Raw genomic sequence first — 22,056 nt, forward strand, 5'->3', positions numbered from 1 at the left:
CATCAATCGCGCTGCGCGTCTGCTGGCGTCGCACAATAAGCAGAATTAAGCAGCGTGTTCTGCTATAAATTCCCCAAACGGCGGCCGTTACTCAACCCCGCCGTCTGTTTAGTAATAAAGTAATTACACCGAATTACAGATAAATTATCAGTTCATCTTTTCTGAAGCATGCGCATCATATTTATCACAGATACTCAGAAGAATACCAGATAACACACTGTTTTCATTAAAAGCCTTTATAGGATACCGAGTTTTACGGGTTGATTAATTACACGTGTAGAATATTTAAAAGCGTGTACGTATATTTATTTGTCACCAAAAAAATTTCAGCTTTATTTTCTTACTACCTATTTAAAATGATCTCTCCTGTATATATGTTACATAATTTTAGTTTTTCTACTGAACGCCATTAACTTCTGGCAGCATAAAGTTAACAGTGACAGATAGAAAACAATATTTAATTATTTTATGTAATAATCATAATTTTGAAAACGCTTCTTACTTCATTATCATTACGCTATGAATTATTTTCAAAACCAGTAATTTTTGGTAACGGTGCAATATTTATTAATTGACATTAAATGAGCTATACATTTGCCACTATAAATCTTGTTCTAAACATTCTTTCTAGCTTTGTTTTAAATCTTGATAATGTGATAGTAGACAGGAAATAAGAATTCAAAGAGTAGAGAGAACTCGAGAAAAAATATATTTGAACACGTAAAGCAGAAACGGCGTTAGAGTGGGCGGCGTTAGGGCAAAGCCGCTTACGGCAAATAACACTTGAGACTTCTCACGTTCGCTGCTCATTGTTCCAGGCGCAGAGCGATCCCTGTGTAATCCTGACTTAACAGCCTTAGCGAGGCTTTTTAAGGAAACATCCTTGTATTTGTTTAATATACACTAGCTGCTCTGAAATCTGACTATGTAGGAGCATGTTCGACATAAGCTTTTCATCCGAAGGCGCGCGCTTTAAAAGAAAATACTTCAAGGACTCTTACAAATATCATAACAGTAGTTACGGCGGCGGATTTGGAGGTAATTCATTGAATGTATCCAAAAGTTTTTTTGCCCACAGCTGGGCAGATAAACTTGTTGTGGCGGTTAGACTCTGCTATGCCAGTGTTCAAGTTGCTCCAGTTAATTTGCATTCTTTCTAATTCTATTACATCGTCGTTATTCAATCGACACAAAAACTCTTTAATTTCTTAGAATATAAGAATCTTATCTTTGAAAACTTTTTAATCTGTTTCTGATGATAGGACGATAGAGTGGAATTTAGCTTCTGAATTCAAAATCGAAATAAAAATAAGCGACCACTGTCCGTTGACACTTTTGAAATCCTTTATTTTTGTACTTTGCGGTCAATTGATATAAACTAGGAATCGGTTTATGTCACTTTAGATCGTGATCCCATTTTTCCCACAAAACGGTTCGCTCAAAACAAATACGAGCCTCAATCTCCCCGCGGGCGGGTCGTGCCGGGCCCGGCGACGGCGATAAGGGTCAAATATATGGACCCCTATTATTCCGACCCCCGGAGATATGTCGCGGAGTGCTCGGGCCCCGGAGCCGGAAACGATCGTGCACTTGTCAAAGGTTCCGGACCGCAATCAGTTTGTGTTGCGGTACAAATACCTTTAAAAATATATACATTGTGTTACATTATCGTAACATATAACGTTGGACTTAAACTTGGCAAATCGTTGACCGGAGCCCGGCTGCGCGTGAGAAAACTTTCATCAGTAAGTGAATTTAACACTTAATACTTATAAATTGTCAGATTTCTGCGAGTGTTAATTAACCATAATATAACTTACATTTAACAGGCAGCATCAGTTTTCTATTAATGTTACTATTTTATGTCGAAACTTTTAAACTTATCAAAATAAAACTGTTTTTTAACAAATTTTATTGCTATTAATAAACAGTCTAAAACTAAAACCTCGGAAACGATTGTGTTTTCCCGAGGTTTTATGGATTTGCAGCGCCCGTGCTCCAGTGAGACAGCTGTTGCACGTAAATGTCTTAAATATTCCGAAATAACTTCAAACTTGTTAATTGTTTTAGCTGGTCCCGTCTACTCAGAATAATCTCACGACTTCTTGAGGTCTATCAGTGTTATATTTGGTTTTAAATTTAATTCTTTTAAACGTTGGTTGCTATATCTAAAGAAGCACAGTCTGTTTTCTATTAAATCTTCAATGGTTTTTTTTTAATTTCATCATGAAACATAAAAGCTTTTTTTGGGCGCGCTCTCTTTTGGCCTTTCTGAAAATAATAAAAAAAAATAGCAAAAACACATAAAGTTATTCTTAAAAACATGAAACTTATTTTTTCAATTTTACATAACATAAACATGAATTGAGTTGAACAAGGCGCTGATTGCTTTCAATGGTAAAATCATGATATTTATATATATATATATACATACATACATATAAACGTTTAGTAATTGAGATTCCTATTAATTACTTTTAGTGACAAGTTATTTTAAATGAGCTAATAATTTATTTTAGTTGTAATGTTCATATTATGCAGTGGTATGTGTGACAAATTTTAATTCTAATTTCAAATTCATGTTAAGTATTACTTTGGTATATATGAGATATGGTACAACCGCGTGTATTAGAAATCTATGGAGAAAGCCTTTTCAAGTTGTGTACGAACGATGAATAAACCGATTAAAATAAAACAGGCCAATAGAAAACAATCAATGCAATCGCATCAAATATTAGGCGTTCTTTAAGCTCCTAGCTTTATGTAGCATAGCTAAGCAGGCGCCTTGAAATAAAGAAGAATAAAATTCGCCAGATCTTTTCCAAAGCAGAAGTTTCTAATAAACTTATATAGTAAACATTTACGTAATATAAAAGAAATGTACTCAATAGAAACATTAATCCTGGCTTACCGCCGACATTCCAGGACGACGTGTCGCTAAAATAATGAAGATATAAACAAAAAGCCTCCGAGCAGCAGCGTGTCACGCCGCGTAAGCAGATTTGTTTGGAAGCCTTCTTATAACACCTGAATATCTGATATTAAGCGCGGATCCTCAACTCGGGCCGGCGCGACACAAATTCGACGATTAAATTTTCATAACGACGAGTAGGCTCGTTCTGCGTTGAAGTGTCGCCTCTCGAAGGCTCATGGCTCACTCGTAGCGAGGCGACTCAGTAGCCGTAATATGATTAACAACAATGACTCTATGGGCAACCTTTATAGCCGGCACGTGGCGTGAGTCCGGACCAGGCAGCCGCTCTAAAAGGGCTCTTTGAGCCAACTTCTGTGGCTAACATGTCGGATACAAAGTAGAGAGGAGGAGTTACGTTACATTGTGCTGTTTTCTCTACCTTGTCAAACGATTGGTTTGTAAAATAATCTTTCGCTTCTGAAATATATTTAAAGGAGGAGACAAAGACCAGATTCGCCACAGGCGGTAGAAAATGCACATGTACGTGTTGCCGCTACTGCGTTCCCCTTGGCTTCTAGATAATGGGTTCGTAGGAGTGTTCGTAGGAGAGACCGTAAAGTAAGGTTCCAACAACCAACCAAGGCTTCGACGCGAAATTATTCAGCAGGAGAATAAGATATTCTTTTAACTGAGACATAGCTGCGTGAGCGACCATTGCTTCGAATACTTTATATATATATAGATAGATATATTAAGAATAAATATAATATAATTCGATGTATACGTAACTCGCGCGATTGGTACGTATAAAACAGCAACACATAGATCTATAATTATTATTATTCTTAATAAAATAATAAATCTCCTTTCGGAAGCTTAATCTCGAAAATTTTTACTTTTGTATTTGTTTTAATTGTCTGTATGCGCATAATTTGTACAGTTAATAATGCTACAAAATGTATGGATAGTAGCGGTCTTTCAAAAGGCGGCCCGTTCATCCAACCGGCCATCGTCCCCTGAATATGAGTTAGGGCGCGGACGGCCGCCCGGCGCGACCGCCCATTACTCACGCGGAGAGGATTGTCACTTCACGAGCGCATTACCAAATCGTGATATATCTTCGTGTCCGCGCTGCGACTGGTGCTCGGTATAAACTACCTTCTAGACATTCATTGAATGACCTGCCCACAGACGCGATATACCGAGTTACCAGCGATGACTTACGGCAGCGAAACGAGGTCTTCGGACTTCATAGGCAATCAATCAGTCAACGTTACGCAGACGGCCATGTTCACGGTTTACATAAGAGGTCGAATCAGGGATGCCCAGAGGCGTGTTGCAGTAACAGTGGGCAGGCCTCGGGCGGGCAGAACTGATGTCGCTGGTTTCTTAAAGTGGAGTGGAGACCACGCATCGGCGAGCGCAGTAAAAGACGTGGCTACCCTGACAAGACGCTGAACGCAGGTCGCTTCCTATCGATTCTTTTGGCAATCTGCGGGGAAGACCTTTGTTAAGCAATTAACATAAAAAATTTAATTAATAATTAGTAATATACATTTCTTGTTTTTTTATTTTGTGCTATGTTACGTCGCTTAGTTATTATATTAAAATATAAATTACCTACTTACACCTACTCGTTTCGATTTTTTGTAAAATTGTCACTTATACACCAAAACTGTATATGAAACCAGAAATTAATTATTTAAAACAAAGTATCAATTTATGAATGTTATGGCAGTCAGTAGGCATTATATAAAATCTCGCCGTTGTTGGACGCAGCCACCGCCTCTTCGGCGTCTTGAAATCGTAATGCGCGATGCTTTTCTTATGTTTTTGGAATTAAAAAGAGTCGCATTGTAAAAGTTTAGGACTCTAAGCAAGATCACCCAATAATTCCGCCCCTGGCGTGGTCATCCGCCATGATGCGTCCTGATGAATGAAAACTTTGCTCCCCTGGACGTGTTTTTTTTTCAAAACAACTAGCAAACATATGGTAATGTACTCCTTTGCGGTTACTGGTTTGTTTAAGAACAAAAGATGCATTATAACTTGTCCGACCAACGATCGAAGTAAATTTTCTTGGCTACGCTCCCTCCACTCTTAATTAGTGCAGATAACGACGATAGTATAGTTTTATATGTATCATTTATATACATATATTCATGTATGTGTGTATATATATACACATATATATATATACATGTATATATATATATGTATATATAAATTATGCCTTGCAGTGGACGTCACGATTATTGTGAAGAATTTAATATTTATTCTGAGTTTAATTTAATTTATTTTAATTTAATTAAATATACGTGCTGTTGTTGTAACAGCTCAAAAAATTTCATAATGATAATAACAAAAATATATTTTTTTAATTAAATACATCATTTGACATGTCGATGTATTGTCAATACCAAGCCCCACTCCTCCGTGCGGTAAAGTACTGTTGACATTTTAATATTCTGTTGATACACCACAGCGGATTAGTGTTATCTGAGGTCCGCGCGCCGGGCCGCGCGATACGGCGGGTCAGCGGCGGCGCGCGGGGCCGCGTCGCGCCACTCCGATAACGACGACGTTGCATAACGCCGGCGAACCGGTAGCTCCCGCCGCGTCATAGCCTCGCGAATATTTCAAAATAAACACTACTAGTAAATGCCCTGTGAAGTGGATAAACATAGAAGGGCACGCTTAACGAAGATCTGGAGCGATCACGTCATTATCCATGATCATCATTTCCAACGTAATTCGTCTACCGTTGAACACAGTTGAACAGCCTTCCCACAGAAAAAGGTAAATCGTCTAATCCAAATCAGCAGATAAACGTTCACAAAACTACGAAGCAATCTTCTTTAATATCCCTCGTTCAAATAAGATAAAATATTAATACCAATATGTTACTATTGCTCACTTATATCACTGAGACGTGATCTTTCACATCGGGACTTTGTGACAAACGCATAGCGTTGGCTCGGGATTTTTCTGTGACATGATCTAATCAAAAAGAAGAATATCTGTACACGAATGAAAATTACCAACATAAGCACGCGGATAGGTAAGTTGAACATGCAGTGGACAGACCACATATCGCACGGAACTGATGACGGATGGGGTCTCTAAATTCTGGAGCGACAAAGCATCGACAGCCGCAAGTCAGAATGTTCAACTACAAGTTTATCAAAACGCATAAGTTTGTCGGAAGACGCTAGATGCAAAACGCTTGTCACCAGACTTGTTGCAAATCTATGGGAGGGACTTATGTCCATCTCTAGGTGGACTAACGTGGGCAGTAAGGCCCTAGAGCCTAGTAAGAAACGAGATTCAGTTGCCTAGCACCTACAACGCCTTCCTACCTACAATCATTTTTTTGTGCGCTTCTGACACAAACCTGAGGAGCAGAAGGTGGAGCACAAAATTGTTGTATAGTAATGTTCATCTGAAGGCAAAATATATTACAAACGTTGGAATTTCAAAATTCTCTTACATTTTTAGCGAAGTTTTTGCAGTACTTTTTTATATTTATTCACCAAAATAAAAGTTTTAAATCTTGTAATAAGATCACGTTACGTTGTGTGTGTACCTATGCGGTTTGTGTATATATACAGAGATAAAAATATTTGCTTACAGTTGCGCACAATTCAGCGGCTTCTTACATAATATTATACGTATGATTTTAATTAAAACGTAAACAAAAACAACGCACCATTTGCTACATATAAAATAGAAGTTTATGTATATGTATGTATACAATAGGTAACAATTTTTCTTCTTCTTCTTTTTAGCCGATGGATACCCTACTGCAAGGTATAATCCTCCCCCATGATCCGGTCCCGCGCAACCTGCGTCCAGCGCCTTCCTGCGCCTTCCTGCGCCTTCCCGCGCCTTCCCGCGCCTTCCCGCGCCTTCCCGCGCCTTCCCGCGCCTTCCCGCGCCTTCACGCGCCTTCCCGCAACTTCCCGCGACTTCCCGTAAGCCTAACTACGTCATCGGTAGATTCGCATCAACAGTAATTAAAAATTCAATCAGTAGAAATAAGACTAAATAGAAATAAGCGGACTCAAAGCAGTCAAGTAGGATAAGTTATTATTGGATGTATAGATAGAGGAGAAGTTAAGAATAAGTATAAGCACTAAGTTTTGTATTGTATAAGGATAGACAGATAGGAAATAGTATTAAGCGTAGAATTCATATATAAGAATAGACTAATAAAAACATGTAAATAGCTTAAGTTAGCTTAAATAATGTGTAATATAAATAGGAATTAATACTATAAGAATAAAGGCTCTGACTATGTTAGAGGAAAATTTTGTAAAATAAAATAAAAATAAAAAACTACGTCATCGGACCACATATTGGGGGCACACCCACCCCGCAATAAAAGGTAACAATTAAGTCACTTTACATAAGTACACCCGGACATGTAGGTTTCACTGACTCCTGCGACCTTGAAAGCGGAATTAAATTTTCTAGTACGTTAGTGCTTTAGGTACGAAAATAATTGTCACCTTTCACCTATTTTTTTTTATTAATTTATTGACATTTGTCTCGTTAAAAGAAAAACAGAACTATAGTTTTCCATTGAAATTTTGAGTTTAAAGATCAAGTCGCTTTTCTTTCAACGACGTTTCCGTAAAGTATGAGAATCTCGAATCTTTGCGTGTGCCAAGTGCCGCGGTGTGGGTCAAAACAGCCCATGTCCTACCATAAACATAACTTCTTTGTCAAAAATACACGACTAAGAAGAAAATTACAAACATGTTTTACGCGTATAGAACACATAATATACACTACAGAAACTAAATTAAGATAAAATTTAACATAAAACAAATTAAAACTTGACAAAGTAAATACAAGAGACGACATCTCTCTCTTGCGATCGTAGGTCGCCGATTTGATTCCCGGAACACAACCTCATGTGATTCACACACTGTGCATTAATTACATAGGATTCCCACAGTTTACAAACAAGTTTCTGTCTGCCGAGGCGATTGTGGTGTGATACCACATAGATATCTTTAAGAAAGGTCTATGCCTTGCAATAGGCGTCTGTGGGCTAAAACGATGACGAGGACGATACAGTTATAACAAATAAAGTAATCAAAAACTAACTCAGCAATAACTAGAATTGTTGTAAAAAATGTAAAATGTAAACAACGAAAATCAATAAAAATAATGTAAAACATAGTGATATTGTAATAATCCTATATAAAAATAAAATAAAAATAATAAAATTTTAAAAGAGTAATGAGGGATGAATGAAAGACGTTACAGAGCGAAAGGGAAAGACAGAAGAATTGTGGAAAGAATAAAAAGAACGAAAGATCATCCGATGTATGAAAGACGATAATGAAAATAAAAAAAATATGTGAAAAATTAAATATATGTAAACTAGTCCCCATCGCACATTAGATAGGGGGTACGAGAGGCTCCCAATAGCGGAGGCAATTAAAAAAAAAACTACAATTGTTGAGTGCACTATTCCAAACATTTCATATGCGATTACCAAAAAGTGATTGACAAAGGGAGCCGACCGCAAACGGCAATAAATTAATTCCACCGACTGATCAAATACACACAGACTATAAATTGGGACTAGTGGTCAATACAATAAACAAACATTCTAATTTAGCCCTTATCACGTTGCATTTTAGTTTATTTTTGACTGTCGATCTATGAGTTATGAGTGTACGCTGTAATAATTCGTTCAAAGAAAAAGGCCATCCGCAATTCGCTTTGGATAATGCGCGCCTGCCCGGGCACTCGCGCGTCGCATTAGCGGGGCCAATCGCCGCGCGCAAACAGCTATTCACCGCAAACAGTGTTTTAATAACAACTCCTTTAAGAATTATATTTACCGGAACAACCTTCGGCGGAGTATCTATATCTATAAATAGTAGATAAATAATTTACTCCTTAAGTTGCGCGCTAGTGGAAGTTGCCTATGTCAGTATAAAAGGCCAAATCACCATCTATTTTAAAAAGGCTTCACTGTAATATTTTATCTCCTTACTTCTGCTTCTCATTGGATATAGTTTGTATTTTGAATGTGTGGTTTACATAGTTATTTTTATGATGTATGAGAACTATTTTTTATTACTTATGTACAAAAATTTTTACTTTGTAATTAAGATTTTGAGTTATTCAGAGAAGTACCATCTATTGTCTAAAGATGCTTATCTTCCAGATCTTTGTACTGGTAAATAAACTCCTAAACACTATAAAAAACCTATCCACCGAATTATTGCCGAGAAATGACAAAGAGAAATTGAATTACGATTTCAAATCTTCATCGATCAACTCAAAGGTTGAAATTCTGAAGTTAATTTCTCAAAACTTGAGTCGAAGCCGAAACTTAAGTTCCTGTTAAAACACCTAAGAGATTTAAGCAGCGCATCATATCCGCTGCAAATTCGGTCTTCCTTATTAAAAGTTGGTAACTTTAGATTGCAGGCAAAATGCTTCTGGCCATTTTAAAACAACGGGGAGCCTGTCTTGTGTAATACCAACAATTTAATGAAAAGTGTTCAGACGAGTTCCGACGTGAAAACTTAAGTGACGATGAATGAAAATTAACAGCAAACACAGGAATGTAATTGAATCGGAATAAAAGCATAGGCGTTTGAAGATTATTCGTTTGACAGGTGAATGGAGTACCAGCTTTGCAAATACAGGGATTTAAATAAAAATAAAAATTGTGAGTTACAGTAGACCAGCTAGTCCTGGAACCAGTGACGGAGCACATCATTACATCACGACAACTGTATCATTTGTGCTCCTAAATAATTAACATTGTCTCGCGCTGGTGTGCGCGGCGCGGCCGTGCTGCCGAGTACCTTTGATTCTTTGCGTTGCACCGTTATGCATTTTTTTTATTTATTCTCTGATTTATGTTTTTTTATTTGTGTTCATACAAAACTAATTTTATCATATTTCCTTTCAGAACCTGATTACAGAACTTAGCTAACCGATTTAAATATTAATTACTTTACAAAATCAATATTTGCTTATTTTTTCTAAACATGTAGCCTTTTTATTATATATTTACTACGGTTTCTATTTAATTACTTTTTTGTTTAACTTACCTACTTTAATTATTACAATGAGTATGCTACGACGTATCCTAAATGGTAATTTGTGCCATAGTGTAAAGTATAAAAACATTTCGTAATATTTTGGACGACAACGGTGTGATGGGCGGCCATCCACAAAAACGTCACTTGAGTGACAAATGACGCTGTGACCCCCGGTGCCTCATCGTCACTCTAATTACGTCGTCCTATTCAGCCAGAGTTGTAAAGAAGCAGCTTTTCAAAAACAACCAGATTTATGTAACTGAATAGCGACGTCGGAGTGCACGACCCAATTACTGACGGTGTGAGGATCTTCTCGCTGGTCATGAGTTGGAACATCGCCACACATTCCTGCATGTATATTATTCCTGTGCAAGAGAAAAGTTGTATACATTTGCAGTCATCCATCACCAGCAAAAAGTAGAAGTTTAAGTGAATTGTGGTTGTGAAGGCCCCCTCTATGTGGACCCACGACGTAATTAATGTAAAGTCGCCGACATGCGGGCATCGCAAGACCGGTCATCATGGCTATCATCAAAGTGGGCGTTTGTCGGCTGATATGATGATGATGATGAAATGTTTTAAGATCATCCCGCACAAGACACCTGCGTGTGAAGCTGCTGCATTGCAGATGAGTGCAACACAAGACCGCACAAAGAGCATTAAAAAACACCCGCACTTAATCCGGATGTAACAAAGAGCCGGAGCAAAAAAAAAACATTTTCAGCGAACATTGTGTAAAAAAGAAAATAAACGTTATTTGTATATTTTGCAAGCGCATAGTTTATTCTGTTCCGGTACAGTTAACAAGGGAGAAGCGATAAAAATAAACTGAAAACTTTCATTGTGCCGGCTGATATCTAAACAAAGCCCCATTCACGTGCCTATTGCTACGCGGATTGCTACGCGGGTTGCTACGCGTTCGCTTCGCTACAAGCGGCGCTCTACGCACACAGCCTGCTACGGGGGACCACACGTGACCGCATGCCTATAACGAACCTTACGCGCACATGCTTTCAAATACATTTGCATTAGTAATTACTATTGAAAGACTTAGTGGTATTTATATTAAATCCATGGGTAAAAACTCAGTGATTAGATTAACTAGGAGATATGTAGCATATAAAATGTATTAAACTAAGAATCGTAATTACAATATAACAAATCACCATTGCAAGTTGGGTCTAGTATTCCATTTGTCCTTTATGTGTAAGAATGAATGGACTGTAAAAACATATTTAATAGTAACCAAATTGTCGCAGGGGTTTTAAGGTTCTAGATTTGAACCCGCGGACCGGCAAGCGCTGCGTAGGGCGTCCTTGTTCAGATCGTTGGAAGAGGTTGCGTAAAGGACGCTTTCCACCAGTCCTAGAAATCTAAAATGATGATGATGATAATGATGATAGATTTCGGTTTGGTTTCTTGTAATGGTGGAGATTAAATATGTATTTTCATAAAATTATTAAGTATATAAAAACATGTATTCAATATTAGAGATATTAGTGAAAGAGGTAATAAGAAAATATGTACCGATTTTATTGTATGCTCTTCGCAAATCAACACGCGTTTAGAACTTACCGTAGACTAAGTTTAAGTTGAAGGATGCCGTTATAGGGAGCCTACTTTGATTCTAGTTTATTTAAAAATACGTTGTAATATTCTTCTTTTGAAGAACACAAGTGATCCATTAAACAACGATATAACCATTAATCTAAAAATGTCTTTATTGATACACAATAGAGTTGGTATTACTAGAACGCAGAGTTTCGATTAGCACGGATGAAAAAGAATACTATCGCAGTATTTCCAATTTATTTAATAGTCAAGATATTATCACATCAATATTCAACAAACGATGATAGTTAAAAATTTAAATTCAATAATTAAAAGCGTAGTTAATTATTTAAAGGAATCAGGCGTTTCCTCGCGGAAGTCCATCCTAAGTAAGAAAAGGACCAATACAGAGTGACTCTGTGTTTGGCACTAATCGGTGTAACTCCTGAAGATGCCCCGTGGAGGGGTGAAACACGTATTGAGTGATTTGACGGTGGCGGTTGTGTGATTCGCATTGTTTTCTGCATACGCATTTATCAGCGGGCGCTGTATTTTATTGCACGACTACCACTGCATGTGCGGAAGTAGCTAAATATTGGTCCTTTTCTTACTTAAAAGCGTAGTTAAATTAATAACGCAACGTGGATAATAATAATGACGAATGTATGTGGGCGCTGTGTTTGCGTTGCGGTCAGACGATGTAATTAATAGAATCGTCGCGGCTGACGAGACGCCGGCGCTCGCTCGGAGCGCAATGCGATATGAGACGACAGCGCTTATTCATTATTGACGCCGCCGCCTGCTCGCCTCAAAGCTTTGATACTCAAGTCGATATTACAATGTAATTCCCCTCCGGGAACACGACACGCCTGCTCCGTCGCCGCAGCGCACCGAGGCCCGCTAGCAACTACAACTGCGTCTTGTCTTCTATAATTATTGTTTATTTTACATGTTATAATAGAAGCGGAGAGGTAGACCCGCAGTAGATGAACTGATAACATTGTAAGGTCGCGGTCATCATGGCATGTTCGGAGAAGGAGTATGCCTTGCAGTGGTAATTGTATTGATAATGATCAAATACAAATGTTTTTCTTTGCTAAAGACCTAGGCAAGTTTTATGAATGGATAAAATAGGAAATTGATGAAGAAAATAATTGTAATAAAAATCGGTAAAAAAACTTTTAAATTAAACGGTTTTATTTGATACCCATATTATGATGGCTGTGGAAAAATATGTACCTAGTCCGCCATAATGGAACGGCGTCCATCTTGAATTTTTAATTTTGACATAATCATCGTGTTTTACTAGTGTAGCCCTTTCATTTGACACCCATATTGAGGGGGTTAAGGAAAAATATGTAATCCGCCATTTTGTATCGGCGGCCATCTTAGATTTATAATATTATTGATTTTTTATATTGTATTGTCATCTAAATTAAATGTGTGTACCAAATTTCAGATCAATCTGACAACGGAAGGTGCTTAAATTTCAATTTCTAATTTTGACCTAAATAAATAAATTCCGTGCGAATCGAACTAAATAAAACCGTTTAAAAACACCGATTTTCTCATCCCATACATTGTTTGGAGTAGAGAATTAAAACACATTTTCATAATTGATAAGCGTTTGACGGCAGTGAACACATAATATTGTACAAAATAAATCATTACAATGAAAATATAATTCTTTTATTATGAAGGTATTGTTGTATCAGCCCATAGACGCGGACTGCAAAGGTACAGGCTTCCTCGAAAGATATCTATGGGATTATCATTATCGCCTCGCTTTGCAGGCACGGTAGCGATGGCAGTGTGGTATTATGTTATGAATGGGACGCTGCTGCGCTTTCTCTGGAAACTTGTTTATGAGCTGTGGTAATTCTAATTAATGCACAAAGTGTGAATTATATAACATTGTATTCTGTCAATCGAACTGGCAAACTACGATCGCAAATCTCCAGTCCAGTCCAGTCCAGTCCTCTACCGCTGGCCTATATTAATCACAAAATTCTATTCAATAACTTGAATCTTATTTGAAAAATAGCTATCAGCATGCATAAATAACGAAAATTCAAGCAATAAAATTCGAATAAGCGCATACATTACAATCAGTGCATAATAGAAAATGGTGCCCGAGGGAAGTATTTTGGATCCACTCTCCTTTATGGTGTGTGAAATATCTACTGAAAGACAAACTATCCCCCATCACTATTTTCTGATAAGAGCACAGACGCCTTCGCCGCTGGCAATCACTATGCACATTACGAAAATAACTTTTCTTCTAAAATTTAATTATATTAATTTAATCGAATCTACATTGACAAAAGCAAACAGTATAAACAAAGCATTATATAAAGCTTACATGTATTACATACTTTAAAATTTGTACAAAATTTCTTACTTTTGACTTAGTTTACGTAATTAAAATCGTCGTTAAAAAATTACTGAGTAATTGAAAATAAATATTCACTGATTCGCTCGTCATGCTGCAGCACACGGCCTGCAGCTGAGCGCTTCAAGGACCAATAGAACAGAGACCAAAGGACTCGAGTCGAGCGCCACGTTCTGCCGCGACCGGCTGCATGGGCTGCGCTTTTATTGTTCATTCACTACAGCTGCGAAAGATTATTGTACGTTTGAGATAATTATTTGATTTTAACTCAAACTGTATATAAAAGTTCTGCATTGCGCATTTCCAGTCCAAATATCATTCAGAACAAAGTAATTAATTGTGTATTAGAGCCATATGTGTGGTTTAGTGAAAAGCGCGGCGCACAAAAGGCTCGCGTCATGTGGGCAGCGCGCGGTGCATTGGCCGCGCCGGCTGCGTCACAGCTAATGCCCGCGACGCACACTTTGTTTACAATATCACACAATACAATACAACTACACTATACGTTGTATGACTGAACTCATGTTTCCTTTCTAATTCAAGCACTTGCAGGTGGATTGTCGTTCCAGATATTAAATTGCATGCACTTTATCTTCAATACCAGCACAGCATAACAAGTATTTCCTCACCAAAAATACTATAACCTTAACTTTTCTTATTGACACGCATGCCTGGGCTCAAAGGTAGTGTACCGATTTCAACTATTTTTTACACATCATCAACTTTGAAGCAGATGTGACTCGAAAATATAACATCACTGTGTTTAGTTTAGCCAGCAAACGAGAGTAGAAACTCAGAGCTCGTGATGGGTAGAGTATGCACTTGGACGTATCCTGGTTTCACCAGCTCTCCACCCTTAATAGTTTTCCTTCACCGAATCGTGCATTTCTATCACCAACATGTGGCCAGCGTATCTTACAACCGCTTGATAAATGTTCTCCATCTAAATCGCGGTCGACGACCTCCGATTGGTTAGTTTCAGCGGAGCGAGGATCACAACGTTTTGATTCATTGCTGAATTTAAATCTAACAAAGAATAATGCAAATTTAAAGGAATTTTTTTAAAAGCCACGTCAACAACAAAATTTGAAAATACATTAGTTTCGAATAACTTAGTACAAAATTAAATATGTTTACCTGTTGTAGGCTTACATACCGTGGCCAAAATTTATACAGGTTATATCTGAACGCTAAGAAATGAGAAAAACAGAAATAATCGGCTTAGTGATGACATAAGAAAAAAAAAGTAAATGATTTACGAACTATATCTAAGTATTCTATTTTAAATTTATTATTTTTTTAACTACTCCATACTTTACCATACAGATTAAGTCAATACACGAAATCTATTTTTTTTATTAATTCAAATTTTTACATTTTGTTTAATAATTGCAAAATATAAAAATTTTATGGGAAAAGTTTCCGATGCACCTTATAAGCTGATCGCGTGTGATTTTCGTGGCCCATATGAAAATACTCAAATTTTTATACGGCGTTTAAATTTTTAAAAAAATATCAACAAAAACAACAGAACAGTCTACATAGATTTACCACCAATTACTGTATCTTAATGAACTTATACATATTATATGCAAGTATTAAATCACCGCACGGGGTCTCCAACCCTTCGCAACGGAGTGAAAAGACCTCACCGAGTGAACAAAAACAAGTGTAACAATTGGCGCGAGGGAGGGAGTCTCGCAGGAGGGAAGCCGGAAGTGGATAACGAGAGGCCGCCGCAGCCGCGTGCACTCCGCGCTGCAAATTGTTGCAACAAAAGGCGGACTTGACGCCTGAATGCCAGCTCTGCAGCCCGGCCGGGGGAGGGTCGCTGCGAGGAATAATAGTTAGTACAAAGACTAACGCTCTTAAAAATAGCAACGATGAGAAAATGTGCGAGAGGAGATCAGATGCATCAAAATTTTGTGAACTATATTACCTTTCGTATACCTTTACAGACGACTGTTGAGGCCGGGAAGCGACCACGAGCCGGTGGAAGCGGCAAGTGTGTAGTACAAATAATGCTAAGTATAAAATGATATAAATAAATGATCATACCTGTCGATGCTCAGACCAAAAATCGCCGACGGTGCGTGCGCAGCGAATTGGAGTCAGGGATTTGCCCAATTAATAATTATTAAAACATGTCGAGTTCCATTTGCCATGGAAGTGATGCAGGGGCGCGGCGGGGCTAGTGTCGGTCGAACACCTCGTCTGCGGCGAGAGACAATGACACGGGAAGAGATCTATGAGGAAAGCGACTGACGCGGGCATAGTCAACGTGTTGCCTCACAACATTCCGTCCATTATTTTATTTTCCTGGTGTGGCCATTTTGTTTTATGAAACATGGCGTAGTTTTACTCTATACATTATATATCGGATCCTTAATAAGTTTCACGAGCGACATAAATATTACAAAAAGATATTGTAATCCCACAAAGTGAAATATAATATTTAATGTTGTGAGGACAAAGGGTATCGGGTCAACTGTGATCTGAATCACCCTAACAAAGGTTGCGGTAGCGGCACAGCAATGAGATATTGTAATTACGTTATCGTTGCTTTGAATTATACGCGAGCGCTTTCAGGAATCGACAAAGATTACACGAAATCAGCTAATCAGCGTTTAGGAAACAGTTCTACGATATCACATAATAATTAATCTAAAACGTAAATATTACAAGCAAAACATACTATGTATATGATTATATATACGACTCGACGAAATTTTACAATAGAATCCCAGAAATCGTTCACGAAACCTCGCATTACTAGCTTCAATAATGTTGTCTAAAAACGTTTGCGTATTCTCATTTATTATTCTGTAAAATATTTGTTCAACTCTATATTATTTCAATGTTATTTTAACATGTCATTTTATATTCTTCTAACAAATATAATGCCACTGCCTTTATTTCCTTTATTTTTCTCCGGTTATAGGCATTTATTTTCGAAACATGTGATTGACACATTTTGAAGTACATTGAGTATTTAAAATTTTATGTACTTTCGTATTTGGACGTATTTTGGCCACACTATGGAGAAACTTGTTATCCTGGGTAGAGTTTATGGCACAAGATCCACAGATCGCCGCGCTGTAATGGACATCAAATAAAAATCCTCGCTCTCAAGGAATTACCAGCGCGCATGCGAAATGCCTCAGGTAGGGAGAAATGGCGGGAGTGTAAAGAAGTCTCTTGAAAAAGACTGCTCTTCCAAGGTGAGCTCTTGGCAACATATCGGTGTCTGATTACATCTGGCATCAGCCCAGACTTCATAAATAATATATATGTATATATAAGCGTTAAAGTTTGTGCCTTGTTAATATGTCTTATTTCTGATGGTATGGAAATAAAAAAAATAATTAGTTTTAATGATTCATTCACTTCACGTAGTGGAAGGAAGTCGCAGGGCGCGTGCAGTGTTGGACCGGTCATCGTCGCGATCTGTCTGGGCAGGCCTTTGCGCAGCAGTGGGCGTCTGTTTACTGATATAAGGACACTAATTATGACTATTTCACTAAAAATTAATTATTTTGTGATTCTTTACTATAGTGTAATACTTACAAAAAATTTTATATAAAATTTAGTCAAATTTGAAAATAAAAAATTGAGGGCTGGTGCCGAGTAGCACTGGCCTCCACGTCGCTGGAATTAAAAAGTGAAATATCGTCAAAAATTTGTCGAGTGTGGGCTGCCGGAGATATGCAGTAATTAGGGAGCGTCAATCTGACTTAGCGGCCGGGACGCGCGCGATAGGATACACTGAGACCGGCTTCTCAATTCCGGTGACCGCGGCAAGCCTAAATTATGGCCGACCTCAAATTGGGTCCCCCTAAGTTCAACTTAAAACGACAAGTGAGGATAGTCAGCAAAAATGTCCACGCTTCCTTACGTAAGCGAGGAATGCCTAAGGATTAGGACGCAAGTGAACTCACTACTGTGACAAACACGTGTGTGCTCCTGCCGAAGGTGTTCAAGCAATACAGGATTGTTTTGCTACGAAGCCGCGTCAGTATGATCCTGTAGTAAGCGAAGTCTTCCAAGTAAAGATGTGCAAGTGAAACGGAGCACCAGCACGAGCTTGGCCACACGCGGACGTAAGAAACACGCAGACACGTGCGCCGTATCCAAACATTTCAAATTTAATATCGCGCCGTGCCGCGTCGCCGAGACCTCACTTCAATTCCGTTTTATTTCCCCAAAGCGGCGCGCCGGAGCACCGGAGCACCGAACTAAGGAAGAGCAGGGCTGTGGCGAAGCCTTGCAGAAAATATTCACACACACGTGTCTCAATAACCGCCATCAAAAATGTTCTTCTGCGGTTATGTCATTCTTTAGCGTAATATTATCCATTGCAATGACGCAAACTAGCCCTCGCATACAGGGTGATTGAAAATAGCTGTCAAAATTTTAATAAGGTGAAGGTATGGTTCATTTTTTTCTGTACAATGTGATTAATTTGAAATCAGTTACATAAATTATTATTTTTTCGAATGTGACAAGCCAATAGCTTCTGGCAGTGTGAAGTCTACACGGGCAGGTGGGAAAGAATAACTAATTTTAACCTATCTTCTTCTTTTTCTTCTTCCTTCCCTTTTCCCTTTATTTGGGGTCGGGTCTCCTTATCAATTTGCGCCAGGCCACTCTATCCTGGGTTGTCTCTGCATCAAGTTGAAGCGTTTCCAGTTCCTTTCTGATATTAGACCACGTGGACAAGCTACGTGGACTAATTTTAACCTACAGTAATCATAAGTTTGAAAACGCTTTTTTTACTGTATGATAATTATAATTTTTATTATTTATAAATCCTTTATTTATTAGTATTGTCAAATATTAATTAACAGTAAATTGAAGAGTTAAGCACTTTCCCCTTTTGAAGCTTCTAAACCTTTTTCCAATCAACCTAAGTATAAGGGCATAGTTCGCCGGGGAATTCCCGTGCGTGCGATACCCGGAATAATTACGACCCTCTAGAGATATACTCGTATATACAAACCCTAGCAGCCTTTCGAACAATACCGTCAAATTACAATACCTGCTCACTAATCTTTGGTCCCACCTTTGGAGTAAACATCGAAAATGCTCTGTATTGTATGGATACTAGAAACTTATTTTTATTACTTTAATATATTATCCCATTGAATGTAACGCAAGCAGGCTTTCTGAAACATGCAATGCGTTGTAAACTCAATCTAGACGTCGAGATGCACCTGTAGCTTAGTAGAAAGCGCAGTCATTTGAAACTACATACTTTATTGTCCACTTGCGAATCAACTGGTTCGGAGCGACTCAACACTTCTAATGAAGAGAAAACAAACATATTGTTGACAGACAACCGACTGTGAGTGACGCCTAGAGCAATAAGATGACGCTGGTAAACGTCATTACAACGCGCCTGGCATGCGCCGCGGCCATGGGAGCCCTGCATGACATCATTATCATAGGTATATATGTAGATAGCAATGTACGTTTTCATACAAGAGTTGGATTGTAACGTTCAATATGTAACAGTCATGCGGTTTAATTCACACAACAGTGTTATGTTTCATTTAGGATAGAGAGCCCTCTCAACTCCATAAGTTCTCTATACTTAAAGTGTATCGTAAAAGCACTCTTCGAGAAAAGTGTATCGTAGCAGCACCCTTCAAGTAATGTGTATCGTGAAAGCACTGCACAAGATCCGTATATTGTACCAGCACACTTCAAGTACCGTGTACCGTAAAAGCACTGTACAAGATCCGTATATTGTACCAGCACACTTCAAGTACCGTGTACCGTAAAAGCACTGTACAAGATCCGTATATTGTACCAGCACACTTCAAGTACCGTGTACCGTAAAAGCACTGTACAAGATCCGTATATTGTACCAGCACACTTCAAGTACCGTGTACCGTAAAAGCACTGTACAAGATCCGTATATTGTACCAGCACACTTCAAGTACCGTGTACCGTAAAAGCACTGTACAAGATCCGTATATTGTACCAGCACACTTCAAGTACCGTGTACCGTAAAAGCACTGTACAAGATCCGTATATTGTACCAGCACACTTCAAGTACCGTGTACCGTAAAAGCACTGTACAAGATCCGTATATTGTAGCAGCACTCTTAAAGTACTGTGTATCGTGAAAGCACTGTACAGGATCCGTATATTGTAATAGCACCCTTCAAGTTCCGTGTATCATAGCAGCACTCTACAATAACTGTATATCATAGAAGAACTGACGGAAATATCTGAGTTTTAATTCAACATCAAGAAAAAAAATCACGTTTAGAATGTATAACATATATTCTTATATTTATATTAACGAGATATAACGACATACAATCTATTAGCAGCAGATATGAATTCAGTTTAGTCACTTAAAGTAAATGTAGTTTTTCTCTAAAATAATACTGCGTGGCAGCCCTAGCTTCTAGCGCTGTGGCAGTTGGAACATACCGGCGAGAGATGGAGCGCTATTAGCTTTCGAACCGCACGGGCTCACACTTTGTTGGAACATGATAATTGAACATTTTGCAATCGATTTTCTTATATCGTCCGGATGTATGAACAGCCTGCACTGTGTACTTTGGGTATGAAACGGGTTTCATGTTAATACGTGTTCCCTTCCCATGGCGAACATAAAAATTTCTGACAGAACACTTTCCTTGCTTCAGTTTGATAAGAGTATCCTTATTAGAATAAACATTGGTGTTGCCGCCTTACGTATTATACTGAATAAGAACACTACAAGAAGTCTACCATCATTAATAACTTTATCTACAATCTCTTTCGCATATCAACTTTACTTTCAAATAGGAAATCAATTTGACAACAAAGGCAAAACACATTGATGTATACCGAGAATTCGAGACCCCAACACATGTAAACACATGCAACCGAACCCGCACTGACACACGGACGCACCCGGGAGTCACCAAATGGTGCACGGCCCCCACGGCACCGGCACGCCTGCTGCTAGCTACGCTGCGACCACTGATATCTACCAATTCACTTCCCTATAGAGTAACACCGACCGTCAAATATCTAGATCCGCCCAGGAGTTCCAAAAACCCAGGCGTTGTTCCTTTGTAAAATGAATAAACCCACTGTCCCAAGATCATCGATCTCTACGTAGATCACCCAGTCCTACCCAGGAGTGCCAGAAACCCAGGCACCGGCTCCCGTGTAAATCAGGTTGGCCCGTCGTCCGAGGTTTGCTAACAGCAAACAACGTCGGACCACTGATCCGGAAAGGTCTTTCACACTTGTCCCAACAGACCTGCCACGACCACCAACATATTAACATGGTCTTTAACCTATCTCTCCATATACATCATCGTATGATAACAATCAATCTACTAATGGTTTGTGCAACTTACCCGGGCAAAGGGTAAGTACTAACCAACCGTCATTTTGCAAGAATCTTACCACGTGAATGACTTACCACACCTGTCTCCGTCTTACTAATCGGTCACAGCACACCTCTCTCACATGGTTCCTCTACCTTTGCACTTCTCACGCGCTCACTCCGTGCGCCAACACATGCCCTATTAAACGCATATCGTTTCTTATCCTGGTAAATGCTCGTTTTCCCAAGTAATTCGGTCTTCATCTTCTTTCTATCTGGCCATAATCCGTCATAAAAAGTAAATTAGCATTGCGACAACACATTGTGATGGTGACAAAAAAGGTTTAATACATTTAATTGTACTAATCACGCCTCCGAAAAATCGCGTATTTCACGACAATCGGTGTGAAGTAGCCCTTTTGACCAACCTGTGTGAAGTAACTTAAACTTAAACCTTTTGACTTTCCATGTGAAATTCTAGATTTGACAATTCTATTTATACACCAGCGCGAATAATAGCATAGAGTAACCCGACAGTCGCGCACCGTATCAAATGGTACGTTGATAGTTGTGTCGACATTTGTAAAGGCAGCTTGTTCGACACGTGTCAAACAATATGTCTAAACGTTCGGTAGCAGTCTGTGTGTTCACATCTGTACGGTACCTACCTATCTGGCATATTTTGATCGTTACGGTAACGATAACAATATGCCAGATTGTCCAAACAGTGACTTGTCTTTAAAGTCAAAGATGTCACATATTTATAGGTTATTAACCTTTTTAC

The sequence above is a fragment of the Battus philenor genome, unplaced genomic scaffold (genome assembly GCF_028537555.1).
Source record: "Battus philenor isolate CCGP_79_NKW_IND1 unplaced genomic scaffold, ilBatPhil1.0.hap1 SCAF_17, whole genome shotgun sequence".
NCBI lineage: Eukaryota > Metazoa > Arthropoda > Insecta > Lepidoptera > Papilionidae > Battus > Battus philenor.